The 19,557-nt window shown below is 42.0% G+C and overlaps 1 protein-coding gene across 2 annotated transcripts in view; it reads left to right on the plus strand.

Annotated features, from left to right (window-relative positions):
• The first annotated feature begins 10,179 nt into the window (after positions 1 to 10,179).
• Positions 10,180 to 19,557, plus strand: part of ANKRD11 (ankyrin repeat domain 11) — a 345,404-nt gene continuing 336,026 nt past the window's right edge. For both annotated transcript variants that reach the window (XM_027847574.1, XM_027847570.1), the window contains exon 1: positions 10,180 to 10,213. The gene's annotated coding sequence lies outside the window, so the exon portion shown is untranslated. The remainder of the gene's footprint in view (positions 10,214 to 19,557) is intronic.

Below are 19,557 nucleotides of genomic sequence, written 5' to 3' on the forward strand. Positions count from 1 at the left end.
CATAGTGAACATGAAAATGTCTTGAAAGGTATAAATTGCAAAATATTAGTGTTTGAAAATTAAAATCATTATTTTTTTTCTGACTATGAAACCAAGGCTATTGATTTATATATATTTTTTAAAGTTTTCTATGTAAAACAAGGCAAGGATCTGTTTGATGATTGAGTGAGTGGAGGGAATTTCTGTAGCAATGAAATTACAAGATTAGACCAAAATTAAATGATATACATGATTAAATAGTATTTTATTATATTTCTTTGAATTATGGTATTTATTTAAAATTTATAAAAAATATATTTTCTTGTAAATCTTAATTGATATAAAAATCCTTGTCTTTTTTGCCTCAATTTCCTCATCTGTAAAATGTTTAAAAAAAACGCTAGCAATTCAGAATGTCCAAGGCAATCACTGAATTTTAATTTTTGTAAATGAAAAATCTATCTATAATTAAATACAGTATATACAAGAATTTCCACTGTATCCTTAGGACCTTCTGGACTTTTCCATCTGCTCTGCAGCTGAACTTTTTTTAGGGTATTGTCTCCCCCAATTAGAGTATGAGCTCCTTGAAAGCAAGATCTGTCCTAGCTTTAAAAAAAAACGGCTAAAACGTAATAAGTGCTTACTAAATGCTTTTTATCCATTCATTCTCATTTATTAACAGTGCTTAATGAGGCTGGCTGCTTAGCTATTGATTTCACTATTATTATTATCATTATTATCATTAATAAGAATGATGTTGATGATGATAATGATAACCTAGCATTTACATAGCATTTTAAGATTAACAAAGCACTTCGAAAATTCAGCCTCATTTTACCCTCCCTGGGTATCTTGGGTATCCTGGGGAATAGATACTAAATTGTACCCTTTAATATTGCCATTGACTCTTTCCTTAATGGATAGATTATAAATTGCATAAACTTTCATGACATAAAGAACAGTAAGAATTCAGGCCACAGACAGCACTACATCCACCCAATGTGCAGGAAGCATTTCTTGGTTGCCTTCATTGTACAGTGGACATCAGGGACTGTGGAAGGATTTTTAAAACCCTCCCTTTTAATTTCTCTGGGAAAATTAAGGAAATGTTTCTCAGGTCAAAGTTTTTTCTAACCTTCACTGGCTGAAGGTGGGTTAGGTCAAACATAACACGCCTGTCTAGGCCTTTCTTAGGGAAATGGGATTGAAATAAATCAAATCAAACAAAGAATGCTTCTCTGGTCATGTTTTGATTGTGGCCTTCCCCATCCCTGGAGTGATTGGACTGCTGACCTCTTCCCCCCATTTCCACGTATTGATACGATCAAATGGAGGAATCGTTTTCAGTCCTTGAGGAAGGTGGTCAGTTGGGAACCGAGCACTGAGTATTGCTTTGGAATATGAAACCGACACTGTATTTTAATATATCTTTACCTTCTTCAAGATTCCTATAAACTGGGATAGAAAGTCAGTCTAAGGGCATGGAGGGACTATGCCAATTTGGATATCTTTCCAAGTTAAGTAAAATCAATAAGCATTTATTTATTAAGCACCTACTATGTTCCAGGCACTGCACTAAGTATTGAGGGTACAGAGAAAGGCAAGAATACAGTCTCTGCTCTGTAGAAGCTCACAATTTCATGGGAAAACAACATGCAAACGAGTACAAACAAGATGAAGAAGGGATGGGGGGCAGGTAGGTGGCACAACGGATAGCGAGCCAGACCTGAGCTCAAATCCGGCCTCAGACCAAACACCTGACACTTACTAGCTGTGTGACCCTGGGCAAGTCACTTACCCCCAATTGCCTATTTAAAAAAAAAAGATGTAGAGGGGATAGTTCAGAAATGAGGACTGGGAGAGAGTTCTGGGCATGGGAGACAGCTTGTGAAAATACACTAAATTAAGGAGATAGAGTGTATTGTGAGAGAACAGAGATGCTGGATTTTGTAGTACATGGAGGGAGTAAGGTGTAAGAAGACTAGAAAAATAGGAAGGGGACAGAATCATTTTGGATATAGAATAATGTTCAAATAAATAAAATTGTTTCTGGGCAGGTTTATGCTTAAAATGCAGAGTACAGTATTAATATGTTTTGTGGGATGTCACTATGAAGACTTCTCAGTGTAATTAAGGTTTGGGATAAGATTATCCTGAACTTGGAGATGTTCATGAGGCAGAACAGGATAAGCATAGATTTCTATAGTTCCCCCTTCTCCCGGTGTTAAGTCAGTAGTTAAAGATTGCCAAGCCTGAAACTCTGAAACCATGCCCCCCATCTTGTTGTTGCATTCTGGTCCATGGTGACCTTCCCACAGCAGTGTCTAGCTTGAATGCACATTCTAAATGTTTCATTTTGGTAGCAAACTAAGGTTATGGATATGTATATTGTTTCTTTGTTCTCTGTCCCTGGGAATAGATTTTCTTGCTTAGATTGTAAGCCAAGTACTGGATAGTTGGTGGGAGGGGGAATTTTCTCCATTAGGGCTATTTATTCTGGCTTTCTGCTTCTGTACTCTGTCTCCTTTCATCAGAAGCATACTGGTGAAGGGACACCCGATTCTCAAGAATTGAAATAAACTTTCTGTTCCTATCTTGAGATATCTCTAAGTGTTTTTTTTTAGGTCGCATCCCACACATGAGCCATTATGAACGACCAATCCATTCAGTTAAAAAAAAAAAAAAGGTGATCCAGGTGGGGCAGTTTCATGGTCTGTAGTAATTCTTACTGGAGTTTTTACTCCAAATGAAAAGTTGATTTTAATGTAGCTATAATTTGGCTTGGGCCCTCGTTCACTAGAGCAATTTCTCCCCTCCCCCTTCTCTTCCTCCCCATTAAAACTACTGAAATAAACTGGCATACTTTTGTTGTCAGTTATCAAGTTTTTCCTACAGGGAATTCAGGCAATGTGTTTTCCTCAAAAGGCTCTTTGTGGAATGTCTTGTCTGCCCTGCTTTGAAAAGGTCTGAGTCTACTGACCTTCGGGGTATAAAGTAAGAGTAAGCTTTTAAATCAGAGTTTTAGGACTGGGTGATACTTGGGATTGTTTTATAAAACATATACAATTTTGTTGCTTGCAATCATCATGGCAGCTACTGTTATATGTATGATTTAGATTAATGTTTTAATTCTGTACATATATTCTGAGGCAATCCTGCATAGGGTACAATTTTAAACATCAGATAAACAATTTTAAAAATCAATCTAGAAGACCTTCTTGAAAGTTATATCTCTGATTTTTATTGGTAACATAGAAAACTGAGGTGATTATAGAAAAAAATTGCTTCAGTAGAGATTTTGCTAGTGGAGGCCTGGCTTAGTCAGGCTAATTACAGAGGAGATGCTAATTACATCAAAGACAATTTAAACATGATTTATATTGCAAATGGAAACAAACTATCAATCTCACCAACTAACAGGCATTTATCTATAAGAATATAATACAACGCTAGATGTAACATGAACTCCATCCTTATATTTTCTGAAAGTAGTTTTTCCAAGTTGTAGAATGACGTCAGGTTGTAGTTGTGCTAGGTCACGAAGTAGAGTCAGAAGTATCTGAGTTCCAATCTCGCTTCAGACTACTAACTGTGTGACCCTAGACAAGTCATTTAACCCTGAGTTTCCTCATCTGTAAAATAAAGTGGAGAAGGAAATAACAAATCATTTTAGTATCTTTCCCAAGAAAACCCCAAATGGGATCATGACCCAAATGACTAAGGAACAAGCAATTTTCCCTATTTCCCTTATTCTTCTGATGGTGAAATACAAAACCCCTTTATAACATTGTAGAAAGGTGGCTTTCAAGAGTTTCCATGGCTATGAAATTCATCACCCACAAACAGTCTGGTAATGAGCCTCCTTGAGAGCTTAGCTAGGATAGTCCTTGGACCAAAGCCCTGTAGTCCATTGCTGGGTCCATGTCAGAAACTTTTCCAGCTCAAAGGGACCTGTCAAAGCTCCAGTTCTGCAGACAGCTTCAGGGGTCACCTTCAAACAACATGGAATAGGTAGGGCTTTAGTGGAGGAATTCACACACACAAATAAACAGCTGCTTATCTGGGCTAAGACTTTAGTGGCCACATGATCAGCTGTTTGAATGTTATCAATGAGTTTTCAAGAATGGCTAGGAGAATTGTGGTCAGATGAGATGGAAGGAGCATGAGTGAGGTCCATAGGAATGTTGAAGCCTGGGTCTGACATGGGCTAGCTGTCACTTGGCTTCTCTGGGGGAGGGTGTGTGTGTGTGTGTGTGTGTGTGTGTGTGTGTATGTGTATGGTGGGGTGGGTGGGTGGGAGGGGGTGGTCCTTCCCTCTACGCTGGGGGTAATACTTGCACTATCTCCCAGGATAGAGGTGAGGAAAGTGCTCAGGAGACCTTTGAGTAGTAGACAAACAAGTTATAATTTTTAGTCATGGCCATGAATAGCTAATAAACTTTCCTTTTCTGAAACAGTTGTTTGAGAGTATAATTGATAATCAGTGGAAACTGATAATAGCCTTCATTTGCTCTTCTCAAGGAATGACATTACAAGGGCACATGCAAAAGATTTATTTTTGAAATGTTGACAGAATTCAGTATTAAAGGTACTGAACTGACACTCCTGGAAACTCCCCAGCTCTGGCACCAGCCACAGTGTGCTGTCCTGACAACAGATTCTATCAGTTTAACCCAATTGTGTTCCCAAGGGATCATTTCTAGGGATGAGAAGAGCGCAGTCTCCTCAGCCAATTCATCTTTGGCTAGGTTGCAAATTTGGGAAGAGGTTGAACATGGCTTTATTTTCAACTGACTCTGGTTACCCAGGAAAGTTTTCGGTAAGCCTAAGCAAATCTCTTTACTTTGAAATAAAACAGCTATTTTAGGATTATTATGTTTTGTATCTTGATTTGAAATCTTGACACAAATTAGAGACACTTATTTTTTGTTACTAGTCTTCCCAAGTTAAATAAGTCCACTATTTTTTTGGGGGCAGGGAAAGGGGAGGCAATCAGGATTAAGTGACTTGCCCAGGGTCACACATTAAGTAAGTGTCTGAGGTCAGATTTGAACTTAGATTCTCCTAACTCCGGGTTCAGTGCTCTATTCACTACACCACTTAGCTGTTCCAAATCCACCACTTTTTAAAGGGTCAATGTCAGATTCTCATATACAATAGATGGCAAAGAAAATCCTTGTGAAGCTTTAAAAAAGTCTTTTAAGATGAATGATCAATGCATGATTTTTTTAATAAGTTGTTAAAGCAAAGATCAAATACTGAAATGGTCAGTCTCTCTATATAGAGAACGATAAGACTAAAGCAAAAAAAAAAATCTGCAGCTTAAGTATGGAAAAATTTCTTATTTCTGAAAGGCACTACCAAATGTCAGCCAAACCCAAAATGCAATGATAATCTATAACCATACAGATCCATAACATTTGCAAAAGGCTCCAAATGATATTGAAATCAACCGTACTACTATTTTTCAGCATGTAGTAGGCATTTAATAATTGCTTGTTGATTGATTTCTCCTAGCTTTTCCACCCTCATGTATCATGAAGACCATTGAGAGCAACAGGATATAGTCTTGTGAGTTTCTAATTTGTCATACATCTATAGAGTGCAGACTTGGGCATTGAATAAATGCTAGTTGATTGATTGGTTTCACAGATGGCTTGGAAGAGGGTATGAACAACTTAAAAATAAAATGCTCCTACTGTAACATATATTCCATATTTCATTCAGAGCAGCATGGTAAACAAGTTCAACAATCTTCCCAGTCCATTAAATTAAAAAAAAAAGTTTTATTGCTGTCTTGTTTTTTGAACCAGTTCCATTTCCTTGTATTCTTTCCCCACCCCCATCCTTCCCAGTCACAAAGAAAACATGTGAAAACAAAGCTGTCACTACCCTTGAAATTGTTTAGTGGTTTCTGTTATACCTCCAGTGAAAAACAATGGAATTAAAATGAATCTAATTAGCATTTTTTTTCCACTCACTAATCTAAAATTGTTACTTGTTTGGGGCAAGTAGGCAAAAGTGTTTATCCTCAAGTTTTTTTTTCAGAGACTACAGAAGGTGGCAGTCACTTTTTCTTGTGGGAGGAGCCTTGAACAGAAGGCAGGCAGGATCCAGGAAAGAGCTCTACAGCCTTGTTGTTGTTTTGTATCCCAAGGGTCTAGGACTGTGGCTGCCTCCTTAAACTGAAGGGAACAATGGAGGTGGGGCTTCTTCCCCACTTAGTTCTCTTTCTCTACTTCTGTCCTTCTTAGGATAAATAAGGCATACAATCCTCTTGAGTGAACACACATTTTGACGGGGATTTATGAAGTTGCTTACAGGATTTAGGATTACTTACTACTGTGTGCTATTTTAATCCAACCCGGAACAAGTATTTTTAACGTCCATAATTCTTTACTACCTCGTGACTTATTATTGTCTATATTCCCTTTACAGGTACTGATCATGTCATTCTATAGGACACTGGTCGGTGTGTTTCTCCGTGAATCTTTCTTAGAGGATCTACCCCATGAAGTACAGGATTTCCTTAGGTCCATAGACACTCACTGGGGAGGGAGAGAGAGAGAGAGGGGCAGCGAGCTGATATCAGCTGGATTTTGAGTCATCGGGTTTTGTGTGACTTTGGGCAAATTGCTTAACGTGAGTTTTAGCTTACTCATGTGTAAAATGAACATATTGGACTGGATGACACCGGACCCTGGCTCTAGGACTCCTGAGTACACTTCCCCTTACTCTAAATATATCATTCTTTGAATAAAATAAATAAAAGCCACATTCTTTGCTTGTCCCCCAGCATGCAATTTAATACTTATTTTCAAAGCCTTTTGTTTATATTAGATAAGCAAGGGGGCATTGCCTCTTCATTCCTTCAACACTGAGCTCAAGAAGGGAGTTTCTGCAGAAGCCTTTCCCTAGTGCTCCCCATCCTATTTTTGAGATTATTTTTACTTTCCATTTTCTTGCCAAGTATTTTGTTGGTGTATATTTGCTTTTGGTCTTCCTCCTTAGCAAGTGAGCTCTTTGAGGGTAGGGACCCAATTTTTTTCCTTACTTTGTAGCCCCAGTGCTTTAAGGTACAGTATCTGGAACATAAGTGCTTAATAAATGCTGGTTAACTGTTCAGTTGACATTATAGAACTTGAAATGTATTGCCTGAATAGATAATAATAATGATAGCTAACATTTATATAACATCTTTGCCAAACACTTTATGTATATGATTTGATTTGATTCTCACAACTATGAGAAGTAGATGCTATTATTTCCCCCATTTTATAGATGAGAAAACTAAGGCCAACAGAGGTTAAATAGTTAAGCCCACACAGCTAGTCAAGTATCTGAAGCCAGATTTGAACTCAGATCTTTCTGAAACCATGTCTAGGGCTCTATCTACTGCGCTATCTACAAACTAGTCTCCAATTAATACATTATTCATATTTATAATAAGATGCTTTTGCACACTGAAAGGTTATGAAAAGGTAGCCTGATATGATCTTATTAATATCAATAATTAAACAAAAAACTTATATACACAGGTCACCTGTCACAACAACTTGTGAATATTACCAATGTGGAAAACCTGAAGCCAATAGGGGTTAATCTATTCACTGATATTCACACAAGGAGATAGTAAATAGTACTAGTTTGCTAAAACACAGTTTTCTCATCTGTAAAATGGGGGACAAGAAGAGACTAGATGATCTTAGACCTCTTTCAGTACTAAAATCCCATAATCATATTACCTCCAAAGTGACTGGCAAACAATGCTGTACAACCAGGGACATATGACATTCTTCTAAACCCTTTAGATGTGGAACAGTGGGGGAGAAAAGGAAGGACTTGGGCAGAAGAAAGAACACCCAGGCTTTGGAGGTAGTGGTGTGCAGCCCAGTGCTTGGGTTCTATTGTAAAGGGTGTATTGGGGGTCGGTGAAAGGCTCTCCATTGCCTTCTCTTGTTGCCTCATACATCCTACATTCAAAACTAGTATAATAGAAAGAGCAGGAGCAGTCAGGAGGCTCCTACACAGAGAGTTCCAGTTCCAACCCTACCAGCTGGGTTACTTCAAAGGTTTCCCGTGGCTTCTAAGGTAAAATACAAACCCTTCAATTTAGTAGCTGAAGCTCTTCATCATCTGGTCCCAGCCTACCTGACCAGGTTTGTTGCATGTTACTCCCCTTCGGGCACTCTAGTGAGACTGGCCTACTTGTGGTTCTTAGCAGTTCACACTCTTATTTTTCTGCGTCTGTGCCCAAGATCTAGAAAGCATTCCTTCCTCACCTTCTCTTGGAATCCCTAGCTCTCTTCAATCAAGCCCGGGCCATCTCCTACAGGAAGCTTTCCTAGGTCACCTGAGTAGTCACAGCTCTCATACCCAACTTGCTTACTCGTAGTACCTGCCCAGGTACCAACTTTACATTTTGCTACACTTTCCCCCCTACCCCGCCCCCTTTTGTCAGTTTCTTTTCTTCCTTTTTGACTTAGTATCCCTACCAAAGGTCTATAAGTAAAGCAACCACTTAATGTCTGCAGACTTGGATCGATCCTTGGGCAAGTCACTTATCCACTGAACAGAAACTTAAATTTTTCATTATAACATCTATACTCCCTACCTCATAAGATTGTGGAGAAAGCGTTTTCCCACAAATCTTAAAGTGATACAATTTCTTTTAATCAACAAACATTTACGTGCACAAGGGACTCGGGTGGGAGCTGGGGCATGATAGGAAATTTAGATAGCAGTTCCTTCCTTTTAAGGAGCTTTGCAGTCAACAAGCATTTATTAAGCGCTTACTGTATGCTGGGGACAGGGTTAACTGCAGTGATTCTTTAAAATACTATAAATGAGGATACGAGAATAAGGAAAACATTTAACTTACGAAAGCTCCCCGGGGCTTTAAAAAGCAGAGGGTCTTAAGCTTTGGAGTTTTGGACCCCTTGGGCAGTCTGGTGAATGGTTTTAAAACAAAATACACAGGACTACAAAGCAAACCCATTACATGGGAGCCGTAGTCCACATATTAAGACCAGCCCAAAGGGCAGAGCAAGCCAGGCTGAGCACTCCAGCATGATTGGGGGTGGGGCGGAGGGCGGGCCGCGTCAGGGGCGGCTCCCTCGGCCCCGTGTTTACGCGGCGGGATCCAAGGACGCTCCTCCCGCCAGGAAGGGCCTGCCTGGGCTGGGCCGGGCTGGCCCAGCGCTCCCCCGAGGCCGCCCTGGGATAACGCAAGGACAAGGCCCGCCGTGACCCTGTCAGGGTTGGGCGCTCGGCCCTCGGAGCAGGAGCAAGTCGTGGGGGAGGGGTGTCGGGCGGTCTCCCAGCCCGGGTCAGGCCGTTCAGGGCCAAGGAAACGAGAATCCCAGGTAGTTCCGCTCTAGAGCTCCTTCACTCCACACTAAAGCCCTGCGCCGCTCTCCTGATCACTTCCGGCATTTAGAAAGGACCAATCACCAACGAGAAACGCTAAAAGACCACCCAATGACCAATCCGGGCCGGCAGCCAATCCACCGACCTCCTCCTAGCGCGCCCACCCTACGTAGATACACATCGTCGAAAACGGTCGCGACCAATCCTGCTTTTTCGTCCCGCCTCCTGTCTGTCCTCTGGGGAAGGGGGGGCATGCCCATTCTCCGCTCCCGCCCCTTTGCCCCCTATTAGCGCACTTCCTCCCCGACGGCGTGACGTACACAGTCTCTTGTGCTCCGTCCGGCGGGCCAATAGCGTCCGCGGATACGGCGGGCCAATGGGAGCGCGCGTTTCATGTAGGTCTGCGGCCGCCGCAGCCGCCGCTGAGTCCTGGAAGTCAGAGGCCGCCTCGGAACTGTGCGCTATGGATCGGGAGCCCCAGGCAAGGAGGCGCCGCCGCGGAGTCTGCGGCCAGACGGCCCCCTAGGAGAGCGGTCCAGCCCTCGTCCCGCCCGCGTCCGCCGCCCCTTCGCCGTGGGCCGTCGTTTGAGGGGCGGGCGCGCCTCCCGCCCCGGCTCTCCCGGCCTCCGGCCCTTGGCTCTTGCGGTCGTCGACTCCCGGGGAGGCGGAGGCCGAGGCCGCCGGTGGCGGCTCGTCGTCCCTGCGGCCGAGGGGCCTTAGCGTACGGCCCCCGCGGCAGTTTCGGCACCCACGGCAGACGCGGCCGGGGCTTCATGGGAAGCGGCCGCCGGGCCCAGGCCTGGCGTCGCTGACCCCGCTCGCGCCCCGCGCAGCCCCGGCCGGAGCGAGCGGCCCTTTGGAGGTAGGAAGGGGAGGCCTGGCCCGGGCGAGGCCCGGCGGGCGGTGCAGGAGCCCTCCCCCGGGGCCCGCGGGTGGGGGCGGGGGCGGGGAGCCCGAGCTCAGACCCGGGGGAGGCGGCGGCGGCGGCGGCGGCGGGAGCTAGCAGGCGGGGCGTGGGAGAGGCCTCCGTGGAGCGGGCCCGGGCCCGCGGGACAGGCCGGGACGAGGCGAGAACGAGGACGAGGAGGAGGAATAGGAGGAGGGGGGTGTGGTGAAGGCCGGGCAGCGGCAGCAGCCTCGGGATCTTGGGGCCCCGGCTCCGCGCTGCGCTGGGGAAGCCGCGGAGCCTCCGCCGGGGATCCCGGGCCCGCGGGCAGGGAGGGAGCCAGGGCAGCGCTGCGGGAGACCGGGAGCTGCCCAGAGGAGGCGGCCGGGGCTCCCGAGGGGGTGGGGCCGGAGCGGCGACCCCTAGCAGGGTGGGCTCCGGAGCGGGGGAGGGGAGGGAAAGAAGAGAAGAAGGGGGGGAGGGGGCCCCCGGAAGGAGAGCGGGGGCGTCTGGGGGCAGCGCCGGAGGAGGGGGAGGAATGCAGGGCAGCCAGCGCCGGTCTGTGTGTGTATGTGTGTGTGTCTGTGTGTGCGTGCGTGCGTGTGTGCGCGCGCGAGTGTGAGTGTGTGTGTGTGAGTGTGAGAAGGGGGGGAGGGAGGGGGAAGGGGGAAGGGGACCTGGAGCAGCGAAGCCTCGGCGGCTGCGGCTGCTCCGGCAGATCTGGCTTCAAGGAACAATGTGAGACGTTGCCTGAAATGTTAATTTCCGTTCCTCATTTCATCATCCCCTGGCAGGGCGGTTACTCTGTGTGTGTGTGTGTGTGTGTGTGTGTGTATTGTGTGTGGTCGGTTTTGCCACAAGTCGGTCTGGTAGGGATTGGGTTCTTTTATTCTTATTGTTTTTTCTTTTTTTCTTTCTTTTTTTGAGAAGCCTAAATTCTTCTCGGTGCTTGAATTTCTTGAGGCTCTGTTATAGTTGCTCTGTCTCTGTTAAGTCTTTTGCAAAACATACCAGTCTTAAATGCCAACTTTTATTGAGTTTGGAGGAGATCTCCTATAGTTTTGAGAAAGAATAGTTGGATTAAGAGGACTTTGACTGAAAATCTTGTTGAGATGAAGCATACTATGAGGTCTTGGTGTAGATGTGAGTTTACCTATTTTAGAATAGTTTTCTTTTTTCTCAAATGAGTGTTGAAAACAGTGATTTGAACCGTGTGCTAAACATCTCTTGTCCTTTTCACTGTGTAGAAATGTGTATAATGGTTGAACTGCAATATTTAGAATCTTCCTTCCTTTCTTGGTCATCACTTAAGTGACAAAGCTCCACGGGTATACTTAGATAGGGGGCTGGCCTTGGAGGCAGGAAGAACTGGGTTTTTATGTCTTTCCTCAGACATATAATAGCTGTGTGGTAATGGTCAGGGCCTCAGCAACACCTAGGACTAAGTTACAAAGAATTTCCAGTTGATCATAGATCTGGAGCTGGAATGCTCCTTTGAAGCCATTGTTTTTGATTTTATTTTACAGATGAGCGAACTGAGGCCCTGGGAGTCTGTGACTTGTTCAAGGTCACAAAGCTAATAAGTGTCAAAATCAGGACATAAAGACAGACAAGTCAGTTCCTGATCTCAAGGAATTTACATTCTGTTGGTGGTTTGGGCTACATATATAGAAAATAAGACGTGAAATCCTTACTGGGAGAAGGAAGACAACTGAGCAACTTGAGATGGGATGGAATCAAGATAGGCTTTTTGTAGGAGATGGTTTCTGAGCTGAGTTTTGTAAGCTAGGCATTTTAACCGGGCCAGACAGAGTTGAGGAGGGAGTAAATTCTAGGCATGGGGGAACAACCTGTGCAAAGGCGTGGAGGTAGACTATGAGGGGCAACAAATGGGCAAGTTCGGCTGAACCATGGAGTGTATGAAGAGGAGTAAGGCAGAGTGAGGTTGTGAAAGCCTTTATATGCCAAATAAAGGAATTTGTAGTTCATCCTGGAAACCATAGGGAGCCACTGGAACTTGTTGAGTAGGGTAATGACGGTGGTCAAAACCAGTGCTTTAAGTATGTTAAATTGGCAGCTGCATAGACATTAGTTTGGAGGGGGGAAAGAGACTAGAGACAAGAAGACCAGTTGGGGCCCATGTAGTAGTAGATGGCAGAACTGGAATTTGAACAGATTCTTGGATTCCAAAACTAATGCTTTTTTCATTATACCAAGTTACTTCCCTAATCTGAATTAGTAGAGGGAATTTCCACATGCTGTGTTTCCGGTAGGAATGCAATCCAGCCTGAAGTGCAGGGCACCCCCCCCCCCCCATGCTATCAATGATTATGTTGACTTTTGGAAGAGGTGCCATTGCATAATCTTGGTTTGGGCAAATTCATTCAGTGACATAATTTGAATAGTTCTTGGTTGAAGCCCTGAAACCCCATGTTTGCCTGGTACCTGCATTCTTGCTCTTTTTGATCCATTAGATCAGTTCATTGAAATGGTAGCTGTCTTGGAAGACCTATGGTGGTTCTGTGAGAGGTGCAGAAGCACTTACTTAAAGATGGAAAGAAAGTATCCTGCTCAACTTTGATTCTTAAACTTGAATTGGACCTCCACGTCCTGAGTCCCTTTTACATCCCTTTCCCCATTCAGCTGTTCTGTTTCTGTATTTTCACTGTTTTGAGCAGGAGCTTATTTGACTGTCCATTTTGAAGATAGGGAGAGAAGGGAACAAAGATCAAGTTGCTCTGTTTCTGTTTTTTTTTCCTACTTTATGTATGTCTCGTGAATATTTAGTGAAAAGCTACATTCTGCGATTTGATCCAGACCTGAAACTTTTCTAAGTTTTTTTTTAAGTGACATGAGTTCAATTCCTGATTTGCTGTTCAGATTGTGTGGCAGCCTTTTAACTTGGAGTACAACTGTCAGATGTTTTTCTATAGCCTCTCTGTAGACTAGCCATGTTAATCACACTGCACCAGCAGTGCCTTTCATCTTACTAAACCAGATGGGCTGCTTATGACTAGTGCTTGTCATTTTAGCTATAATTACCATGTTGACATAGTGACAAATAGAACTTTCTACAAATTTAGTTAGAAAAAGAAACTATGCTATTTGTATTTGAGAATAATATTTATAAAGCTTTGTATGCCTTGCATTTTAAAGCAGCCTTGACATATTAAGGTTATGTTTCATCAGTTAGAAGAGGATACTTACACTTATTTTACATATGGGCAATGAGCCCATCATCAATTAAATAACATAATTAGAGTGTATCAGTAAAAGCTAGTTCAAAGAAGAATTTTCATCAGTTGCCAAAATACAAATGTTTTGATCTGTCCATTTCTGCAGATCATTCAAAACTGCCATTTGAGGGTGCACTTTTTAAATAGTAAAATATGTTCCAGTTAAAAGTTTGAGCAGCAAAACATGATTATTTGTTATACCTGTGTTTGCCAATTTATCACTGTTGATCACAGTGACCCATTCCACACAACTTGAACAAAAATCTGTTGTTGAACTTAAATGACATTAATATTTAGAAGCTAAAGAAATAATTGTACTGTGTTGATATATGCACATATATTCATGTTCTAATAAACACTTGTTACCTATTTAAGTTGTTTAAATTGAAGTCTTGTGAATCTTATTCAGTTTCATCTTGAAACTTAGTTGGAAATGTGCTGTTAGTAGTAGAGAGGATCCCTTTACAAGAAAATGATGAATGTTACTGACCCTCAGGCAGTAGGGCACAATGAAAGATTCTTCATCAGCAAAGTGGCATGGGTAGGCCTGTGTTTGAGGAAGAGCATTTTGGTAGGTGTTTGGAGGATGAATTGGAGAGGAGAAAGAATAGATACAGGGGAACAGTTAGGAGACTGTTGTCTAGCGGAGAAGTGATGAGGCTCTGCAGTAAGTTGGTAGCCTTTTGAGTGAAGAGAAGGGCTTGAGTTGGGAGACAAATGTTAATACAAGTAGAATCTGCAATATTTGTTATCTAAGGGGAAGTGGGTGAGGAAGAAGGAAGCGTTGCTAGTAAATAGAAAGCAATGAACTGAAGGATTGTGGCACCCTCCCCAGAAGGGAAGTTTGGAGGAGGGGTAGGTTTAAAGGGAGGGAAGATGAGTCTTTGGAGGCAGAGGACTACGTTCATGTCAAGTCTCTGATACTTGCTCCATGGATTAGTCAGTAAGCATTTATTAAGTGCCAGGTGATGAGCCAAATGCTGGGTTACAAGAAAGGCCAAAGACCCTCAAGTTCACAGTTACTTAGCTTCCCTGAGCCCTGGTTTCTTCAGCTTTAAAATGTGAATGTTGGCCTGTGGTCTCTTACAGCTCTAGCTTTTGATATTATGGTTGTTTATGTTCATTTGAGAGTTATCTGCATAGATATGACATTTGAACCGTAATGAGATCAGCAAGGGGTGTGGAGAGAGAAGAAAGTACTAAGTCCCAATTTTGCACCCTGGACTGTGCTAGGCACGGGGCATACAAATACAGAGAATGAAATACAGTAATTTCTACTCCCATTAAGTTTGCATTTGAATGGGGAAGACAGCAAGTATGTTAAAATATACATATATAACTATAATTATAAGTGAATAAACACAACTATGTTCAAGGTAGTTTGGTAAGGAGGGCACTGGCAGTGGGGGATGGGTAATCAGGAAATGCTTAATGCAGAAATGCTTGAGCTATGTCTTAAAAGGAAGAAGAGGACTCAGGCTGAGGTGAGGAGGAGGGAATGTGTGCATTGAAGGCCTGGGGGTTGGGCAGTGTAGAGGCTGGGGCCTGGAGCTGAAGGAAACCAGGCCAGCCAGTTGGGCTGGATCCCAGAGTGTAGGAGGGGGATAATATCCATTCAGGGTGGAAGGAGAAGTTGGGGTCAGGCTGTGTAGGGCTTTAAAAGCTAAAAACAAAGAGTTTCTATTTTATTCTAAAGGCAATAGAAAGCTGATGGCCTTGATCAAGTAAGGGAGTCACATGGTCAAATCTGCAGTTAATGAAAATTACTTAAAGGAAATTACTGGAGGGAGAGAGACTCTAGGCAGAGAGATCAATTTGGAGGCTCTTGCACTGATCTAAGTGAGAGGTGATGAGGGTCTGAACTAAGGTGGCAGCTGTGAGAGAGAAGGGATCAGTTGTGAGAGAGGGAGATAGAAAAGGCAAGAGTTGGCAGTTCATTGGATATGGATGTTTATCGTCCATCATGGATGTTATCCATATCCTAATATGGATGAGGAGTTGTTAATCTTTTTTGAGTCATGGGCTCCTTGGCTGGTGTGGTGAAACTTATGGTGGACCCCTTCTCACATTCGTCTTTGTAAATGATAAAATAAAATTTGTAAGATTGCAAAGGAAACCAATTTTGTTGAAATACAGTTTATAAAAATAATAAAAAAGTTCACAGACTTCAATTTAAGAACTCCTGGGTTTTGAGGAAAGATTTGCCATGTTTTGGCTGTGTTTAGTTTAATGTATCTCCAGGGCAATCAGTTTGAAATGTCTAATAGGAAATTGGTGATGCAGAATTGAAGTTTAGGAGGAGAGAGTGGGGGCTGGATATTTACATCTTGAAGTCATCAGCTTAGAAATGAGACTTACATGCAAAGGATTGGATGAAGTTACCAAGCATATAAAAGAAGAGGAGAAGGCCTTGGACAGTACCTTGAGGAACTATATGTAAGGAAGTAGGCTCTCTGAGCCCAGAGAGAATGGTATCAGAGAACCCGTATCAAATGTAGCCCCTAGGTGTTGAAGTATTAGAATTGAAAAAAGACTGTCAGACTTGGCAATTAGAAGAAAGATCATTGGTAACTTTGGAGAGAACAGTTTCAGTTTAGTGATGAGATTAAAGTCAGGTTGTGAAGGGTTGAGGAAGTGAGAAGAAAGGAAGTAAAGGCAGTGAATATAGACGCCTTTTTCAAGGAGTTCGTTGTAATAGGATGATCGTTTGAGAGGATGGTGAGGTCTAATGAAGGATTTTTAAGGAACCCAGGACATAAGTAAGGAACCAATAAAGGAGTCTGGGACATGGTGAGAAAAACTTGAGAAAGAGGACATAGTGTCATAAAAGCTAAGTGAGGAGAGGATCTTGAAGAAGAGGGAGAATGGTCAACAGTGTCTCTAGAGGTGCTGAGGTCAAGAAAGGATGAAGAATGAGTCAAGTCTGTGGATTGTTGATAACCTTGGAGAAGGCGGTTTTAGTTCACTTCATCTCTACATCCAGTTTTAGTAGTCTTCTTTTCAGCAGATATTTAGGATACTTCAAATGTTGTGAACTGCCTTACTTGATGAAGCGTTTTCAAGATGCTTCCAGATACTCCCTTCTTTGTTTCACCTACAGGAATTCCTTATTTCAGCTGTGCTCACTTGCTGGTTGCTGCCCTTATGCCGTATTACATCTCTGTGCTGTCTGCAGGACCCCCATCCATGGAGAAGCGTTCCTTTTCCTTCTCTGCTTCTCGGAATTTTTTCCTTCTAGACTCAACTCAGGTCCAGCTTCCTCCTTTAAGACTTTACTGATTTCCCAGGTTAATGCTCACTCTTTCCCCAGATTTTCTTGTATTGTTCCTATTTGTTTACCTGGTATAGCACTTCAGTGTAACCCTGGGCAAGTCGCTTAAGCTGTTTGCCTCAGTTTCCGCATCTTTAAAAATGAACTGGAGAAGGAAATGGCAAACCACTCCAGTGTCTTTGCCAAGAAAACCCCAAATGGGGTCATGAAGAGTCAGATATGACTAAAATGACTGAACAACAATATACCCCTTCAGTAATACACCAGAAGTCCCTGAAAGTAGGGATTGTGTCAAATTAAAAAAAAAGATAATTTTAACATTGATTTTTTTGAAAGACTTCCTTCCCTCTCATTTCCCCAGGATGGCAATCTGATATAGGTTATACAGATGCAATAATATAAAACATTTCCACATTAGTCATGTTGTGAAAGAAGAAACAGACCAAAAGGAAAAAACTACCAACTCCCCCACCTCTCCTCTCCGCCCCCCAAAAAAAGTAAAATTAGTAAACTTAGATCTGCATTTAGAATCCATCAGTTTTTTCTCTGGATGTGGATAGCATTTTCCATCATGAATCTTTTGGAATTGTCTTGGCTCATTATATCACTGAGAAAAGCTATATCAACCACAGTTGATCAAAAGATAAGTTTTAATAGAAGGAATTTCTCTGGTATTATACCCTGATTGAGAATTTAACAAAAATTGTTTTACTGTTGGTATGTTTGATGTGATAACAAGTGTCTGAGACTGTAAGCACCTAAATTTTTTTTTAATAGTGTAATGTTTATTTTTTTTTTTAGTTTTATTTTTAGACAATTGGGGTTGAGTGTCTTGCCCAAGGTCACAAAGCTAGAAAGTGTTAAGTGTTTGGTCAGATGTAGGATTTGAACTCAGGTCCTCCTGACTTCAGGCCTGGTGCTCTATCCACTGAAGCACCTAAATTTTAACAGGAAAAACTGTCCAGTATACTTTGTAGTCTCTTGAATGTTTTAATCATAATTTAATCTTAACAGTTTGTAACTTTACTGCTCTCAGGGATGTGTCAGCAACGTAGGTTTGACTTTAACCAAAACAGTAACCAATTTTTGGTTTTGGATGGTTTTTAACCTTCGTTTAACAAGTGGGAGAGAGTTTGATTGTTAAGGTCTTGGGTATTTAAGGCTGCAAACACAAAATTAAGAAATATAGCAGTTTTCAAGGTTTCATTTTCTAGGGAGTCATCATTTTCATCTGAACCTGGCTATACGCCATCCCTGGAATATGCTTCTCCCGTGCGTCTTTCAGTCTCAGATTTCCTTCAAGACTCAACATGTCACCTCCTTCCGAAGGCTTTTCAAAGTCTTGCATGCCCTTGAAAGGCTACCATCTATCTAGTATCTATGTTGTATGTTCTTGGTGTTATCTCTGTCACTAGAATATGGGCTCCCTGAGGGTTGAGACTGGTTTTTTTTTGGGGGGGGGTATCCCCAGGGCTTAGTCTAGTGCAGGGGTGGGGAACCTTCAGCCTCGAGGCCATAGGTTCCTCACCTCTGATCTCGTACATAGCACTTTGTAAGTGCTTAAATGTTTGTTGAATGGCTTATATGGAAATATGTTTTACACGATTTCGCATGTATAATTTTTTTTCCATATTAGTCATGTTGTGGAAGAAAACGCAGATTAAAAAAAAACCCCAACAAGAAAAATAAAGTAAAATAAAAAATATACTTCAATCTGCATTCAGATTCCATAATTTCTTTCTCTGGACATGGATAGCCTTTTTCATCATAAGTCCTTCAGAATTGTATCATTGTATTCCTGAGAAAAGCTAAATCATTTCACTTGATCATCATACAATATTGTTGTTACTATTTCACATGTATAATTGATATCACAATTCTTGCCTTCTCAAGGGATGGGGGAGGGTCAGGATGGAAGGAGAGAATACACTCAGAATTAAAAAAAAAAAAGAATGCTAAAAATAGGTAACAAATTAAAAAAAGAAAACACCAAAAAATGCTGGTTGATTGGTTGAAGTTCTGTTTTCAGGGAAATATTAGGAACCTACATTGTATACCTTTTGTGTTATTCAGGCTAAAAAAATGTGTAGTCTTGAAAGGATTAAATTTTGAGTCCCGAAAGAGGTTTCCTGTTGTACTTTTCCTTTTTGACTTTTTTTTTTTTTTTAAAGACCAAGGTTGAATTCATTCTTGGGTTGGTAATGTGAAGCATATCTAAATTACTGTATCCTTACCATCTGGGTAAATATAAGACTAAAGTTTCCAGGACTGCCCTTAAGCATCTGTGTAGTGAATTATTTATTATTCTAAAAATCAATAGGCAGTCTTTTTTTCACTTGTGAAGAAACCAGCATGTACCTGTTTGGCATTTTAAAAATAAAATCACCTTTTCTTGATATAAAATGTTCTTATTGGTAAGTTAGATTAATTCTTTTCCTGTTTGTCAGAATTAAGTAAAATTCAGAACTCTATCAATGCTGTTTTACTTATAGAAAATTTGACCTTTATTGAATGGTTGAAAAGTTGAGATTTCATTTTTAAAAAGCTGTCAGAATTAGAGTGTAACAGAAACTTCATGTACTGTGAAATGGAGCAGCAAAGTGACCTCATTTTCCCCCTTAGCTGATTTCTCTCTAGTACCAAGCAGGCAACCCTGGATCCAGCCTGGATCTCTCTTCCTAATGGTGGTGGACTTCCAGACTTTGGACTTACAGTAATGGTTGTCCTAGGATATAAAAATGTTTCTTAATGGGAAGAATAGTAGATCTGTTGGTTCATAAATTTGTCATTAAGGTTTTGATTGGTTCTTTTTG

Source organism: Vombatus ursinus, unplaced genomic scaffold (genome assembly GCF_900497805.2).
Source record: "Vombatus ursinus unplaced genomic scaffold, bare-nosed wombat genome assembly UNPS02005286.1, whole genome shotgun sequence".
NCBI classification, from domain to species: Eukaryota; Metazoa; Chordata; class Mammalia; order Diprotodontia; family Vombatidae; genus Vombatus; species Vombatus ursinus.